The sequence below is a fragment of the Phacochoerus africanus genome, chromosome 5 (assembly GCF_016906955.1).
Source record: "Phacochoerus africanus isolate WHEZ1 chromosome 5, ROS_Pafr_v1, whole genome shotgun sequence".
In the NCBI taxonomy this organism is placed as follows: domain Eukaryota; kingdom Metazoa; phylum Chordata; class Mammalia; order Artiodactyla; family Suidae; genus Phacochoerus; species Phacochoerus africanus.
The window spans coordinates 102,011,052-102,023,374 of record NC_062548.1 but is presented as its reverse complement, the minus strand read 5'-3'; the positions used below and the strand labels follow the sequence as shown (position 1 = coordinate 102,023,374).

Here is a 12,323-nt window from a genome sequence, read left to right as displayed (position 1 = left end):
AAAGTGCATAATATTCTGGAGATGAGGGCTCACGGTTGGTGTGGCAACCTGACTACACCAGTGTCCATTTATATCTTGACTCTTTTTACATTGATCAGCTTTGCTAGAAATTTGTCTACTTTATCAGTCTTTTCAAAGAGCCAGGTTTTGGTTTTGTTGGTACTATGCCGGTTTTCTATTTCATTAATCTCTTTTAATCTTTATTACTTCTTTCCTTCTACTTTATTCGGGTTTACTTTGTTGTTTCTCTCCTTCCTCACTTGAGTTGGACAATTTACTCTTTAAGTTGTAGCCTTTACTTTTTGTACAATAAGTGAAGGTGCAAATATTTTCTCTAACATCCCTGTAGCTGCATCAAGAAATTTAGAAATTTTATTGTAATTATTGTTAGGTTCTAAATATTTTCTCATTTCCATTTTAATTTCTTCTTTAACACTTGAGTTATTTAGGAATGTGTTTATCAATTTACAGAATAATGTCTTCAAAAGTTTTTTTGCTATCAATTTCTAATTTCTAGTTTGTGTATAATCCATGATCCGTTTTTAGAAATATTCCAAGAAAAATATCAATAACATAATGATGGCATGAAGTGGTCTATATTTGTTCATTAGAATAAGCTTATTAATTTAAATCATTTCTAATAGTGTTTTTTTGATCTTTCAGTTACAGAGAGATCTGCGATGATTGTGGAATTGTTGGTTTCCTTTTTGTAATTCTGCCAAACATTATATATTTTGAGGTTGTATTATTAGGTGTCTTCACATTAAAAAAAATTATATCTTACTAGGGAATTTCCTTTCATTATTACATATTGACCCTCTTTATTTCTAATGATGCTTTTTTCCTTAAAATCTATTTTGATATTCATATTACTATACCAGCTTGCTTTCAGAAGTCATTTTTTCTGTTATGTTTTATTTTATTTCTTTTTAGGGCTGCACCCATGGCATATGGAAGTTCCCAGGTTAGGGGTCAAATCAGAACTGGAGCTGCCAGCCTAGGCCATAGCCTCAGCAACTTAGGCTCCAAGCTGCATCTGTGACCTACACCACAGCTCACTGGCAACACTGGATCCTTAAGCCAGTGAGCGAGGCCAGGGATCAAATCCTCATGAATACTAATCAGTTTCATTACCACTGAGCCACAATCAGAACTTCCTTTTCTGTTATATTTTAATTTCATCTCCTTACTTCACACTTTCTCGGTCTGTATATTTTAATGTCTCTTATAAAGAGCATATAACTAGATTAAAAAAAATCCAATTTAAGAATCTCTGGCTAGATTGGCTCATGTACATTTATTGTGACTTCTGTTGTAGTTGTTTGTCTGGGAATGGGTTAATTTCTCCTTCATTTTTGAAGGATAATCCTGCTGGACATAAAATTCTTGGTTGACTGTCTCTTGTATACAATGAGTTTCCCCCTTGTTTCATTCAAGAGTCTCATCTTTTGACAGTTTGGCTACAATATGTCTAAGTATAGATAATATACTATGGCAAGTCTGGAAATCAGATTTTCCTTCCTTGAAGGAATAACAAGGGTTTGTTTTTGTTTTGTTGTTGTACTTTCGCTATTAGTTTGTTTAGTGACTTTGCTGGACTAATTCCGTAAAAGCCATATTTCCTGTATATACAGACAATGATGTCACTGCTGGGTCAGCCTAGAGGCCAACTAATGATTGGTCAGAGATTTCCTTAAATGCTTTGAACAAAATTTTCTAGGTTGTTCCATGCTAATACATGAAGCTCTAGAACATTCTCTTTAACCTTTGTATAGCATTCCATTACATGACTATACCTCCATTTACTCATCCATTTATCTGTTAGTGGACATGGGTCATTTCTAGTTTTTTGATATTACATAGAAAGTGGCATTGAATGTCTTTGTGTGTGTCTCCTCTCAACTCATATGTGGAGTCTTCCACCATGTATGCCTAGATGTGTAATTGCTGGGTGAGGGAATGTGTATCCTCAACCATAGGAGATATTGCCAAGTTGTTCTCCAAATTATTGTACTCTAGTAATAGTCACTTATGTGTCTTTTATCAGTATAGCTTGCTTTTTTGGTTTTATTTTAACTTAGCTTTAAAGCTGACCTTAAAAGCCTTCTCCTTCGAAAGGCCTCCTGTGGTTCTCCTGCCCCACTGTGGAATGCTGTTTATTTCTGTCCTATCCTATAAGATTCAATTTTCCTGGAAGATGAGGACCATGGCTTATTCATCAGAGAATCCTACCGAAAAAAAAAAAAAAAAAAAGAGTCAGATACACAGTAGTTACTGAATTGAATGAGTCACAATTTCAGTGCCTTCCTCCAGATCTGGTCCAGGTCTAGTCCCACAGGGAAGCCTTCAGCCTTCCCTCTTTCTCCCCTGAACATTTCAATGCAGCTGTGTTCACCCATAGCTATTGAGCACCTAAGTCTGAAGATACTTGCATTGAGATGCATTAGAGCTAGGATCAAGGCTGTCTCATGTGGAAATGCTGACTGAACTCCTCTTCCTGCTGTGAAATGCAAGCTTCCTCATGAGCTGCCAACTCCAGCAAACATCTTTGATTGTGGGGAGACGGTCATTTGAGGTTTGGAAGAATTTAGGTGTTGCTGGGAGGAATTTAACCTTTGCTTAGCTGACTTCCCTTCATAGAAGTACAAAAAGATAGTGAGAAAATGATGTTAAGAGAGACATTCAAACAAGACATTTAAAATCACATCTTTCCTATATAAACAACTGCTTTACTGGCTACAACTCATTCTTAGCTAGTCCTTGAAGCAGTTCTCCAAGGACCGCTCCTGGTCACACCTGGTTCCCATTACTGTATCTACTTAAAAGCAGTAAAACTGCCTTTCTTCAAAAATACTGTGAAGCATGAAAATTCACTCTGACCTGCCCCTAGGTTGTCCAGATGAGCTTGTCTGACAGTTTCATGTGATCAGTTATCCACAGCCCCTCATGAAGGCACATTCTGTCCAGACAGAAACAAACAATTGGCCTGCCAGTTTAAAATGCCAACAGGCTTCAGCACATACCTTGTTGGGCAGAGCCATCTGCCGTGCACACTTGGTTGGCAGTCTTGTCTCGTGCACCATTTCCTCTATGCAGGTACATTCGCCTTGTCTACATGGATCTGCCTGCAGTTGTCTGGCCCCGTGGATGGACATCCCCCAACCCTCAATCTATAGAAGAGGACAGGGAGAGCTGGGAGCAGTGGCCTTTTGGGGAGAGGGCAGCTCTCATAGAGAGGCTATTCTTCCCTTTCCAATGGAGGGGGAAAGGGAGACCTTTTTCTTTCTTAAAGCCAGGGAGGGGAAACCAAGAGATCCACTCGGTTTTGGGGGGTTTTTTTGGGCCGTACCCGCAGCATATGGAAATTTCTGGGGCAGGGATTTAATCTGAGCCCCACAGTTGCAACTTATACCACAATTGTGGCAACTGCTGGATCCGGGGAGGGGACTGAACCTACGTTCTTGCTGCTGCAGAGACACCTTCGATCTTCTTGCACCACACTAGGTAGTCTGAGACCCATTCTTAAAGGACCAATTATCCGTGTTTCCTGGATGGTTCAAAAATCATTTGCCTATATTTAAACCTCTTTTTCAGAAAGTTAAAAAAAAAACACCCATCTTTAGAGGTGCTTACAAAAGCCTTTTTATATTTTGAAGGGGCCCACGGAGTGAGAGAAGGGGCTTTCTGCTCTGCCCCTGTGTATGTCTGCAGGAAAGAGAATTCGAGAGAGTTGGCAGAGCAGAGAGGGAGCAGAGGCTCTCCTGCTACTGGGCAAGGCCGGGGTTCCTCGGCCGGGGTTCCTGAGTTTCCCATGGGTTAGTGGCTGCTGGCTAAGGCAGCTGGACTTGAGTCCTTTGCTGTCACCTCCTCCTGCCTTCCCCTTTCTCCCTTCCTCCTGTTCCTCCCCTCCCCCAAGCAGGCTGCCTGGTTGAATGAGAAATAACAGCAGCAAACAGCCCTTTGCTTCTTGCAGGGCCCTCTGAAGGGCCCAGACATGCATGCCATGGAGAGCCAGCTCCAGGATGCCTGCCCCACCGAGGGTGCTGAAGGTCCCTTGGCTTAACTAAGTAATCAGCAGAGGCAGCTAACCTGGAGGGAGCTCCAGCCCAAGTTAGGCGTGTGCCCTTTTTCTTCTCCTTTGCTGCCAGCCGTGGATAACGTTGGCCTCAGAGGAGGTTGGGGGCGTGTGTGAAGATCAGCTCAGCTCAGATCCCTTGTCCATCTCTAGTAACTGGGGCTATAACTCTGGCCTCTCCTGGGAAAAGGAAGAGAAGAAACAAGCCAATAAGCTGAACCGAGTCTTAAGAAACAGAACCAGATTGTCCTGGGAACGCAAGGAGGTTGAAATGTGTGGTTATAGTTAAGGGAGCCTTTAATCAATGAGAAACAGAATTTGTCACAGGATAGATAGGGTAGAAAATGTGGAACCATTTTTGTGTTTATTTTCTACTGCACTGAGACTCTTCAATAAACTGGTTATATTTGTGAACCCTTTAAGGATCAGTATACAGTTCTATAAATTCACAAGCTCTAGACTTGATAATGGAACTACAAAACATGAGATCATCATGAGGCATCAAGAACAGCTTAAGGCCAAGCTTGAAAGATTAACAAAACATCCAAAAACAGATTTACGTGTGGGAAAATGATTTCCTAACCAGGAAGCATGAGGACAATGAGACAGTTCACAGTGGGAATGCAAACAGAATCGTCATCATTCTAAAAAAGGGCTGGGAGTTCCTGTCGTGGCTCGGTGGTTAACAAATCTGACTAGGAACCATAAGGTTGCAGGTTTGATCCCTGGCTTTGCTCAGTGGGCTAAGGATCTGGCATTGCCGTGAGCTGTGGTGTAGGTTGCAGACGCGGCTTGGATCCCGAGTTTTTGTGGCTCTGGTGTAGGCTGGTGGTTACAGCTCCGATTAGACCCCTAGCCTGGGACTCTCCATATGCCGCGGGAGCGGCCTAAGAAAATAGCAAAAAGACATAAATAAATAAATAAATATAAAATAAAATAAAAAAGGGCTGAAGAGATGCTGCAGGTGGCCAGGGTGGGCTGAATGCTAGCCAGAGTCAGGATGGAGCAGAAACTAAAAGTGAGCAAGGCAGGTGGTGAGGACACAGGGGAACACCCCGCAGAGAAGGAGCAAAGGTGCGGTGAGAGGAGCCTGGGCTTTGCCTCACCTCAATCTCTGCTCCCTTGCCTTTCCTCCTCTCTCCTTACAAACGACATGCTTACAGATCTGTGACTCGTGTGGTCCAGCCTCAGTGGTGTTGGTTCAAGAGAACAAAGTTCAGAAGCCAAACATGATGTCGTCTGCATTTGAGTTCTGGCAGTTCCCGTTGTGGCTCAGCAGGTTACAAATCTGACTAGTATCCATGAGGGTGCAGGTTTGATCCCTGGCCTTGCTCACTGGGCTAAGGACCCGGTGTTACCGTGAACTGTGGTGTAGGTCGCAGGTGTGACTGTGGTGTAGGCTGGCAGCTGCAGCTCCGTTTCCACCCCTAGCTTAGGAACTTCCATATTCCCCAGGTGTGGTCCTAAACAGCAAGGGAAAAAGAAGAAGAATTTCAATTCTATCCTTGGATTTCTCAGTCTGGCCTCCCCAGGGCATAGCTCTTTCTCTTCTCCCCATGACTCCCCCTCAGAGCTACCCCAGTGCCTGTCGGATCCTCCTGTTCTTTTCCCTTCACTTCTGATCTTGTCAAAGGCTGAGAGACCAGCTTCCCCAGCAAGGATGTCTTCAAGGGTGGGGAGGTGAGGCGAGGAAGTGGTCCAGCCAGAGTCCCCTCAGCAGGAGAGAGGAGGGGACGTCTTGGAACAATCACTGCTTAGTGATTTTATGCCATCAAACAGGTAGCATGTAGGTTCTTAGCCGCCACACGACCCTGGCAAGGACACTGTGTGACTCAGAGTGAGTGATTTAACTTCTCTGAGCTGCAGGTTCTTTAGATTTAACTAGATGTGATGATTTCTGCTTCATGAGGGTAGCTGTGAGGGTTGACAAAAAGACCCATGAGAAGCACTGTGTCCCCTGGAGCCCAGTGGCTAGGCACCACTCTCTGTGGCCCCTGGGACATGGGTGTGCAGCTGCCTACAGCCCAGAGGTCCTTCGGACCCCCCCCCCCCCCCCCCCAGAATGAAGAGCTTCTCCTCAGCCCTTGAATCCAACTTCTCCGAGGCCAGAAACCTGCTCTCACCTGCTCTGGGCTTCCTCTGACTCTCTGTCTGAGGGCTTCTCCTACTTTTCTCAGATGCTGGAGGAAGCCCCATTTCATCTGATTCCTAGTTGGTTTGATGGGAAACGCCTTGACTGTGTGCCTGTGGTGCCAGGCCTTGCTGTGGGAGCCTCTGGCATTGGCCTTAGAGGTATCCAGGGGAGAGGGGTGGAGGTGGGGGGAGCTGGTTGGGAAATGTTCCCTCCTGAACTTCCAGGCAGAAGGGCTTCCCTGCTCCAGCCGGTGCCCCAACTCTCCAAGCAGGTGCCTTCTCTGGGCCCAGCATCTCTGCCCTTGCTCTGTCCCCTTTGCTGCTCTGACGGGATCAGGTCCCCTGGGTCCTTCCCTAAGACGGGGTTCCTGAGGCTGGCAGCGCCCCCCAGCCCACCCCACCCCCGTGACACAGCCCTGGGACTGTCTGGAAATGTGGCTTTGGGAATCAAAGGTGGAAATCTGAGGGACTGAAGGCAGGAAGGAAGGAAGGGAGGGAGTAAGTCGGTCACTGCTCTGTCACAGAACGGTGACGGCATATGCTCCTAGACGTCTATCTGTAAGGGGCAAGCGCCTTGTCCCACGTATGCGTAAGTGCTCCATGCAGACGTGTCAGGTGGTGAGTGATCTAATGTGTTGGCTTATTCATTTATGAGCGTCAAAAGGAGGGAAATACCTGCCACACTTGTTTCTTTTCTTTTTTTTTTTTTGTCTTTTTGTTGTTGTTATTGTTGCTATTTCTTGGGCCGCTCCCTCGGCATATGGAGGTTCCCAGGCTAGGGGTTGAATCGGAGCTGTAGCCACCGGCCTACGCCAGAGCCACAGCAACGCGGGATCCGAGCCACGTCTGCAACCTACACCACAGCTCAGGGCAACGACGGATCGTCAACCCACTGAGCAAGGGCAGGGACCGAACCCGCAACCTCATGGTTCCTAGTCGGATTCGTTAACCACTGCGCCACGACGGGAACTCCAACACACTTGTTTCTTTTTGCTCCACTTGTGCAAGGGCCAACACAACCAGCACATGGGATGAACAGTTGCCATTCAGGGACTCTGCTCACCAGGATGTTCCAATGCGGGCATGGGCTCACCTCACTGTCTGCGAACAAAGTGGGACGCAACAGGATGGGGAGGCCCAGGGAGTGGGAAGTGAGAAGCTGTTTAGCGAATCTGCTACTTAGAGACACAAACAAATAATGAATGTGCTAATTACGAATGATAACAAGGTTTGACCTTTTTCAACACACGTCAGTCACCTCTTTGGAGGTAGGGTGCACGTTCTTCCTGGATTTATGGATGTATGGATGAGGTGAGCAAGAGCCAGAGAGGTTCAGGAACTTGTGCAAGTTTGCGCAGTGGAGCCCAGATTCAAACCCCGGGCTGAGTGTCACTGCCACCCAGGCAGGCTGCCCTTTTCACCACCTTGTGGGCTGCTTCTGGGTGGCCCTCGGCCAGCAAGGAAGCTGGTGGTAACTCAGTGCGTTACCTTCTCCTGTTAAGCCAAAGGGTGACCTCTCTTAGCACCCACGGGAGGGGGGACCCACCCCAGGTCTCAGGCCCCGGAAGTCATTTTGCTGGTGGGCTGGGGGTGTGGTTGGGGCAGGAGCACTGGCCTTAGAGTGGGACAGTCCTGGGTTCCAAACCCAGACACATACAAGCTGTGACTTCAGGAAGGTCACCATCTGTGCCTGGGCCTCATTTCCTTCAGTACTGAGTGGGGAGCCAGGGAGCGGGGTGCACAATAATTACAGTTTCTTCGACTTGCTGCAAGTTTCTCATACTTGCCCAATAAATATTCTTTTATCTCTGTGGCCCCAGAAACTTCTCAAGGGCACCCAGGAAGAGGCTGTGTGGGGTGAGGAAAGCCCCATGAGGGCGGGCATGAGAAATGCTAAGGGTAGAGGGGGCACCAAGGAAGTAACTCAGAGTCTGCCCCAGACAGAGGCCCCTTGCACGAGTCTGTTGGTCTTTGCAGTTTTCCAAGTGCTTTGCACACTTAATCTAGGACAGTGGGGACCCCCTTGTGCAGTTGATGGAGCCTAGAGGAGAATGCTAGTGCGCTCCTGTTCTGTGCCCAGCTTGCCCTGGATACTCTGGCACTTTTTGCGCCTTTGTAGAGACCCAATGGTCTCAGTATGATGACACCCATTTGCTGCTGAGCGAACTGGGGCTCAGGAGGGAAATTTGCCCATAGACACCCGGCTATCAGAGGATGGAACTGAGATCAATACCCAGGGGCTCTGATGACAAAAATCTGTGCTTCGCTCACCACGAGACCAGTACGAGTGCTCAATGTCCACCTTTCTGGGCATTCAGTCCAGGGCTCTTTCCTTACCCCACGTTCCCCTTGTTCTGCTCTGAGACGTCAGAGGCTATGAAGCTGGGAGCTGATGGCTGTGCTTTTGCCTTCTCAGGTACATCCCACTTCCAGCGGGCTGTCCCTCGGTGCTGGCTTGGCTTCTTGGGAAAAGAGTGAAGAGTCAGAGCCTACACGCTGCTGCTGAGCTCCACAGCCTCCATCTTGCCTCCTCCTGTTTAGACGATGCGGGTCTAGTTCTGGGAAGCCCTTCCACCAGGTAAGTGATGGCAGGCTGGGCACTGCGCCCTTATCACACCGTAGCTCCTGGCCCACCAGGCCTGCCTGGGAGGCCGAGTGTCCCTCTGGGCCTGGGAGCCCCTTCCTCTGGGGCTCAGGTGTTCTTCCCTTGATGGTTTTGTCCAGGGCTCTTATTTCTGTGGCCTGGGATGCGAGGGTGGATGAGGGGGTGTGAAAGGGTTAACATAATTTTGGCCGTTATTCCTTTTTGGCATCTGCGAATCAGCTTAATAGGATCTCAGCTTTCCTGTTGCCTCACCAATGAAACAGAAACCAGACCACAAGGGGGTCTGGAGATGGTTAAACGGTGGTGCCTCGGGTGATGCCTCCCGGGGGGGGGGGGCGGCTGTGGGGCCTCCTCGGAGATCTCATTAGGAAATGCCGGCTAGAAATGCCACACGGGGCTCCCTTGTCACCAAGGTGGGGGAAAGGGCAGGGAACAGGGGGCTCCCCGGAAGGCCTGGCTCCCAGCAGAGGGAAAAGTAGGCAGGTGCAGTGTCCACAGATGTGTGCTGGGGTCCTGGCTCCATCACTTTTACAAAATCTGGGAGTTGCAGCTCACTGGGGTTCTTGCCTCTCTGGATTCGGTACATAAAAAAGGACTCAGCTTGACACAGAGCATGCCCAGCTCAATAACTGTCAGCCCTACCAAACTTCTGGTTTTTCTCTCTCCTGCTCCCTCACCCCCCCAGCCTTTGCAGTTCCTCTTCTCTCTTCCTAAGCACTGGTCCTTCTGTTCATTTCTTGGCCAGATCTTATTTCAGGTCTTAGTCGGAAGGTCACTTCCTCCAGGAAGCCCTCTGAAACTGGGCTGTGGGACCTCGCCGCATCCTGAACTGCCCCCCCACCCCCAGAGTCTTGTGCCTAGCCCTCCTGCCCCCATTCCGCATTCCCCACGGGGCAGGGGTCGGACGTGGCTCCTTCACCTTGGAGCCCTGGCAGCAGGCCCTGCAGAGGATCTGCACCATTCACAACCTTGAGAGGGAAAGAGGAGTGGTTGGGGGCAGGGAGAGGAAAAGGTCACTGGTGCTCTGACCCACCGAGGCCCGCAGGGAGCCAGGAGCCAGGGGATTTAGCCAATCCCGAGGTTGGGACTCTCCTGCCAGGATCGCTTTTTTCTCCACTGTGGTTTTCATTATTTTTCATTCCCAGACTATTTTGGAAGCTGGCTGCCATGGGAACTGAGTCTTTGGAAAGCCCCGGCCTCTTTTCCCCTCCTGCCCCCACCTCTCCTTCCATCTCCATTCCCTCTTAATTGGTTTTTCGTTCCCTGGCTTTCAGGCTGGTCTGTTTATTTTGATTGCAACTCGACAGAACAAATCTTTAATGAACCAGCTTGTGGGGAGAGCCATTAGCGGCCGCCTGCCTCCAGGGAGTGGGGGAGGTGCTGGGCCAGGGCCACCGCTAGCTCAGCCGGTAGTCCCAGGAGGAGGTGGTGGCCAGGCTTGGGGTGGCACTCTGTGGTTTGGGTCCAGTCTTCCTTTAGGTATAGTCTGGAGTTGGCACCGAGCTTGTCCTCCCCAAGCTGTCTGCAGCTCAGCCCAGAACACCCTAGGGCTCTTTAATCAACCCTTCACAGGGCTCCCCCAGTCCTCCCAAGGACCCTGAGGGTGTACATTCTACGGACGAGGGGAGTGGGGCTCAGAGATTGAGCGACCCAAGTCACCCAGCCAGTAAGCCTGTGCCTTAATGGTCTGGAGCCTTGCCGTCATACCTATGTCTTTTTTCCTTGTATCCCCAGTTTTCCAGGACGGTCACTCAGCCTTAGGCCAAATTGGCAGCCTATGGTCCAAGCGAGGCAATTCCAGACCTTGGCTTTGCTGGGTCAAGACCTCCATGTTTTGTGCCTCGGTTTCCCCACCTCTGTGGCTCGAGTGTAGACCCATCTGGTTCTTACACTACTTACAGGGCTGCTTCTTAGACTGGATGAGATCATGTGTACCTGCAAATAGGAGAAGGTTGTATGAAGGTGTGTCACGCAATGATGAGTGCAGACTACAGAATAATCCGTAGAGTTTTCTGGCCCTTTGGCCCTGTCCTCAGGGTGACCTCAGGGAATATGGGTCGTTTCCTCTTTCATGTTAACCCTCTTCTGCCAGAGTCAGTCATCTTAGAAGCTGAAACCCACAGAGTTGTTGGGGTAGGAAGCTGCCTCAGGGATCAAGCCCAGCGGCTTTCAAGCAGGTATTAAGAGCACCAGGGTTCTGTGCCTGGGACTCTGAGGACAGTCGGGGTGGGGCCAGCCTTCTCCTCATCCCTGACTTCATTCCAAGGGACTTTGTGTTTATCTGCCCTGCATCATGGAGTCATGTGGTATTTCTTTAGAGATCGAGGCTCCATTTCTGTACTGGTCAGGACTGTCTTCCCAACCTACGTTCATACTGGATGGTAATCCCACTTTCCTTTCCAATGATTGGTTGGAAACAGGCACTTTTGCGCCAGTGAGGGGTAGTTGGAAGTCTGATAGAGGCTTGTGGGAAAAGCTTCGTGCTCCTAAAAATGAAGCACAAGAAAAATGGATTTTAGGGGAGTTCCCGCTGTGGCACCTGAGTTAATGATCTGGCTTGTCTCTGTGGCAGTGCCAGTTCAATCCCTGGTCTGGCACAGTGGGTTGCTACAGCTGTGGCATATGTTCAACTCAGATTTAACCCCTGGCCTGGGAACTTCCATATGCCACGGGGGCAGCCAAAAAAGGCGGGGAAAAAGACTTAAAAAACCCCAGAGTTCCCTAGTGGCCTGGTGGTTAAAGAATCTGATGTTGTCACTCTTGTGGCTCAGGTCACTGCTGTGGTGTAGGTTCAGTCCCTGGCCCTGGAACTTCTGCATGCTGAGGGCACAGTACCCCCCCCCCCCCAAAAAAAAGATGGATTCTCTTCTTTCTTGCCTGGGGGTGGGCCTGGTTGTGATACCCAGTACTGTGATAGCTGTCCTGTATCCTTGAAGAAGTGAGAAAAAGGACAGAGCTAATCCCTGGAGAATTAGAGAGTGCCTGACGACATTGGTGGGCAGTTGATCAAACCAGCCGTGGAGTGGTCCTATCTCTGGACTTTATCAGATGATAACTTTCCTTATCGTTTAAGCCTATTTGAATACATTATCTTTTTTTTTTTTTTGGTCTTTTTGCCATTTCTTGGGCCACTCCTGCGGCATATGGAGGTTCCCAGGCTAGGGGTCTAATTGGAGCTGTAGCTGTCAGCCTACGCCAGAGCCACAGCAACGCAGGATCCAATCTTTTTGTTTTTGCTTTTCGTTGTTTGTGTGTTCGCGTGCTTTTATTATTTACAGTTAATTGCAAGCTAATTGACATATACTTTGAAAACCTGGCTTGATCCCACATTCCCAAGATGGGGTGACTGAGACTCAAAGGAAATAGGAATGATTGGGTCAAGGTCATGTCCTGATTAACAGCAGAGGTGATCTGGGATCCCAGGACTTCTGGCTGCTGGTCTAGGACTCTTGCCTGGGATTCACAGCTGGAGATCTGAAGTCCTAGGGTTGTCCCAGCTGACATTACCTC

The 12,323-nt window shown here is 48.7% G+C and overlaps 1 long non-coding RNA gene across 1 annotated transcript in view; it reads left to right on the top strand.

The window, feature by feature from the left end:
• The window catches only part of LOC125128122 (uncharacterized), a 79,248-nt gene extending 70,387 nt beyond the window's left edge, over positions 1-8,861 (top strand). The window contains exon 5 of the long non-coding RNA XR_007135147.1: positions 8,625-8,861. This is a non-coding gene — a long non-coding RNA (uncharacterized LOC125128122). The remainder of the gene's footprint in view (positions 1-8,624) is intronic.
• The last annotated feature ends 3,462 nt before the right edge of the window (positions 8,862-12,323 follow it).